The following is a 4,115-nucleotide window of genomic DNA, read 5'->3' on the forward strand; positions in this document are numbered from 1 at the left end:
TCAGAGAGTTGGACAATGACCAAGGAGGATAGAAGGAGAATTGATGCCTTTGAGCTGTGGTGCTGGAGAAGAGTATTGAGAATACCATGAACGGCTATGAAAACAAATGCATTCATCCTGGAAAGGGTTAAACTGGGTGGCTCCTTGGAGGCAAGAATTCTGAGGCTCCATCTAACGTCTAACATACTTTGGACATGTTGTAAGGAGAGACCAGTCCTTGGAGAAGGACATCATGCTTGGGAGGGTAGACGGACGGTGCAGGAGGGTAAGGCCCTCTATGAGGTGGATTGATTCAGTGACTGGGATAATCGGGATGGGAGTGTCAGAGACAGTACGATTGGCAGAGGACAGAACAGAGTTTGGGCTGTTGTACATAGTGTCGCTGCGAGTCTCAAGCGACTCGATGGCACATAACAACAACAACAACATGTTGATTGTTTTTATTATGTTGAATCATCCTTGCATACCTGATATGAATCCCACCTGGTCATGGCGAAATAGTTTTTTTATGTGCTTTTGGATTCTATTGGTTAGAATTTTGTTAAGGATTTTTACATCTATATTCACGAGAGATATTAAACTGTAGTTTTCTTTCTTGATAACATCTTTGCCTGGCTTTAGTATTAGGGTTATGTTTGTTTTATAGAATGACTCTGGAAGTTTTCCTTCTTTATCATCTTTTTGAAATAATTTAAGTAGAATTGGTGCTAAATCCTCCTTGCATGTTTGGTAAAATATAGCTGAGAAGCCATCTTGTACAGGACTTCTTTTGAAAGGGGAAGTCTTTTTATGACCTTTTCAATTTCTTCTTTTGTGATGTGTCTTTTCAGGTGTTACATATCTGTCCTTGTCAACCTGGGTAGGGAATGTGTTTCAAGGAATTTGTCCGTTTCTTCTAGGTCTTCTAATTTATCTGATTATAGCTTTTCCTAGTATTCTGATATTATTGATTTAATTTTCTCTGATTCTAGTGTGATGTCACCTCTGTTATTTCTTAATTGAGTTTTCACTGTCTTCTCTTTTTTGTCTTTTGTTAAATTTGCCAGTAGTTTGTCAAATTTATTGACCCTTTTGAAAAAACAACTCCTGGTCATATTAATGGTTTCAATTGTTTTTCTGTTTTCTATTTCACTGATTTCAACTCTTGTGTAGGATTAGATTGCTGTTCATTTTTCTATTTGCTGAAGGTGTTGAAGGTGTTGAGATCATTGATTCTTTTTTATTCCTTTTTTATGTGTGTGCCTGTTGCTATGAATTGCCCCCACGAAGACTGCCTTAGCTGTGTTCCAGAGGTTTTGGTAAGTTGTATTTTCATTATCATTTGTTTCAAAGAACTTTTTATTTCATTCTTTATTTCTTTTATACCCCAATCATATTCTAGCAGAAAGTTATTTAGTTTCCACATGAGTGGTTTTGTAATATTTACTTCCTTGTGGTTAATTTCTGGCTTTATGGCCTTGTGATCTGAGATAATTCTTTGTATTATTCCAATGTTGGTTTTTGTGTTGTTTTTTTTTTTTTAATTTGTTGAGGCTTGCTTTGTGTCCTAATATATGATTGAATCTGGAGAATATACCATGTGCACTTGAGAAGAAAGCGAATTGAGTTTTAGTTTGGTGCAGTACACTCACAAGGTCAATTTGGTTGATTGTATAGTTTAGATCTTCTGCATATTTGTTGAGTTTCTTTTGAGTTGACATATCCTTTAGTGAAAGTTTTGTGTTGAGGTCTCCTACAACTATTGTCATGTTATTTCTCTTTTCAATTCTTTTAACTGTTGTATGTATTTTCAGGTCTATCATTTGGTGCATACACGTTAACCAAGGTTGTATCTTTTTGATCCACTGTGCCTTTAATCAGTATGTAATCCTTCCTTGTCTTTGATGGTGTTTTTCATTCTGAAATCTGTTTTATCAGAGATTAATATTGCCATCCCTGCTTTTTGAGGTTGCCATTTGCTTGGTATATTTTTTTTCCAGCCTTTGATTTCGAGTCTGTCTTTCTCCTCTTTTTTTAGATGTGTCTCTTGCAGGTAACATATTGATAGGCTTTGGGTTTTTTTCACCCATTGTTCTATTCTTTTTCTCTTAATTGGTGCGTTTATTTCATTCACATTGTGTCATTAATGTCAGGTCAGGTTTTATTTTTGCCACTTACTGTGTTTCTTTTTCTGTTGCTTCTTGTTACTATGGTCCAGGCACTTTCCTTTGGCATCTCCGTGTAAAGAACTTCACTTAAAATTTCTTGACGTTTTGGTCTTGTTTTCACAAATTCCATAAGGTCCTTCTTTTCTGCAAATATTCTAATTACCCTTTCATATTTGATGGAGATCTTTGCTGCATATAGGATCCTTGGATGGTAATTGTTATCTTTCAACCTTCTGTATTTGGCATCCCATTGCCTGCTAGTGCACATGGTTTCTGCTGAGAAATCAGAACTTAATTGTTTCTCCTTTGTAGATGACTCTTTGCTTTTCTCATACTACTTTTAGAATTCTTATCTTTTAATTAGGAAAATTTGACTACAATATGTCTTGATGTTTTTTTGTTGTTTTTTTCTTTTTTTTTTCTTTATGGGTCTAATCTATTTGGCATTGTCCATGCTCCTTGAAAGTTGATTTCTTCATTCTTCAAAGTACCTGGGAAGTTTCTCCTAGTACTTCTTTCATAATCTTCTCATTGATTTCCCTATTACTCCCCTGTTCTAGAATTCCAATCATACGTACGTTATTGTGGTTGATGATATCCCACATGATCCTAATGTTTATTTTGTTTAATATCTCATCTCTGATCTTTCTTGTCATAAGGCCCTTGTCTTCCAGCTCACTGACCATCTTTTCAGTTCTACTTTTCTTGTCCTACCAGCATGTTGGACACTTCTGCCATTTTGCACTTAATATTCTGTGTTGCATCTTCATGCTTTTCTGTTATTTCCAGAACTGTGTTGACTGTACTCTGTCTTGTGATCATTTTTTTAAGTTCTTGTACCTCTTTGTCTATTCTATCAATTTTTTTCTTCCATCTTTTGCATTTTCATCTATAACCATTGAAGTTTCTCCTCATTCATTTATTTCTTCTGGACTCTTGTCTCTGAGGTATTTGCTCTCATTGACTTCCATTGTTTCTTATCACATTTGTATCTTCTGTAGCTGATCAAACAACTATACATCAACATATTTCTTCTGGTTCCCTTTAACAGGGATATTCACCAGGTCTGCTTTTTAGGAGAAGGGTTTTTGGTGTTTTGGTTTGGTTTGGTTTGAGTTGTTTTTGCTTTTTGTGGGTTTTTTTTTTTCTGTTTTTTGGGCTTTTTTTTTTCTGTGATTCCTGATGTGGGTTGCTGCTTTCTTGACATTATGGAAGTCTTTTCTTAGTAGATATTAGGCTGTTGTAACTATAAAATTACCTATGGTACTCTAATGTTTTATGAAGCACCTATATTGAAGAACAAACTCAAACCTAGAGTTGCTATAATCAAGGATGCCTTGTTGTTGTTGTTTGTTGTTTAATGCCGTAAAGTCGTAGAAGACTCATAGTGACCCTATGAACGAACAGCCTGAGCACTGTTCATACATAGTTTCCAGAGGCAAGCCATTTTGGAAGTGGATGCCGCTCCTGCTTCCAGGCTTGATTTAGTTGGGAAGCTCCAGCCAACACTGTCCACCATGGGTGCCCATTACCATGATTGGTACATCACTGTCACAGGCTTCAGTATCACAGCAACCACGAGTTACCTCTGCACAGCAACGCACAGACCAGTGCTATAGCACCTAGAAGAATGTTTGACAGGAAGACCATTTGGACCTTAGGCAGAGTATTAAATGATCCAGGAAGTATTAAAAGAAGATGGAAGGAATATAGTGAGTCTTTGTATCAAAAGGAATTGGCAGACACAGAAGAATTTCATGAAATAACATATGAGCAAGAGCCTATGGTGATGAAGCAACAAGTTCAAGCTGCTTTGAAGGAAATAGCAAAAAATAAGGCTCCAGGAATAGATGGTATACCAATTGATGTAGTTCAGCTAACAGATGCTGCCCTGGATGTGCTCACCAAGTTGTGCCAAGAAATCTGGAGAACAACCACTTGGCCAACTGACTGGAAGAGATCTATATT

This window comes from Elephantulus edwardii, unplaced genomic scaffold (assembly GCF_000299155.1).
Source record: "Elephantulus edwardii isolate Elephantulus edwardi_28Jun2011 unplaced genomic scaffold, EleEdw1.0 scaffold00012, whole genome shotgun sequence".
Classification (NCBI taxonomy): domain Eukaryota; kingdom Metazoa; phylum Chordata; class Mammalia; order Macroscelidea; family Macroscelididae; genus Elephantulus; species Elephantulus edwardii.